This window comes from Elephantulus edwardii, unplaced genomic scaffold (genome assembly GCF_000299155.1).
Source record: "Elephantulus edwardii isolate Elephantulus edwardi_28Jun2011 unplaced genomic scaffold, EleEdw1.0 scaffold00067, whole genome shotgun sequence".
In the NCBI taxonomy this organism is placed as follows: Eukaryota; Metazoa; Chordata; class Mammalia; order Macroscelidea; family Macroscelididae; genus Elephantulus; species Elephantulus edwardii.
In genome coordinates this window covers 1,089,176-1,089,767 of record NW_006399817.1, presented here as the reverse complement: position 1 = coordinate 1,089,767, position 592 = coordinate 1,089,176, and the positions used below count along the sequence as shown (strand labels likewise).

Genomic DNA, 592 nt, shown 5'->3' with positions numbered 1-592 from the left:
GTGAGAATCTTTGTCTTCTTGACATTGAGCCTCAGTCCATACTGAAGGCTGCAGTCCATGACCCTCTGCAGTTAGTGCATGAGGTCCTCCTCAGTTTCAGTGAGCAGGATTGTGTCATCTGCATAACACAGATTGTTGATAGATCTTCCACCAATCTTGATGCCACACTTCTCCTCATACAGCCCAGCCTCTTGGATAATCTGCTCTGCATACAGATTGAAAAGGTATGGAGATTGGACACATCCCTTGCGTATACCCTTCCCAGTTTTGAACCATGCAGTGTTGCCCTGCTCTGTTCTGACGACTGCCTCTTGGTCCAAGTATAGGTTTCACATTAGCACAATTCATTGTTCTGGGATTCCCATACTTCTCAGAGTCAGTCATTGTTTGTTATGATCCACACAGTCAAATGCCTTTGCATAATCAATGAAACACAGATAGACATTCTTCTGGTTTTCCCTGCTTTCAGCTAAGATCCATCTAACATCAGCTACTAAATCCCTAGTACCACGACCCCTTCTAAACCCAGCCTGGACTTTTGGCAGTTCTCTGCTGATGTGCTGTTCCAGTTGTTTTTGGATAATCTTTAGTA

The 592-nt window shown here is 44.3% G+C and overlaps 1 pseudogene; it reads left to right on the top strand.

Moving 5' to 3' along the window:
* Nucleotides 1–592, top strand: part of LOC102876195 — a 3,557-nt pseudogene that overhangs the window by 1,077 nt on the left and 1,888 nt on the right.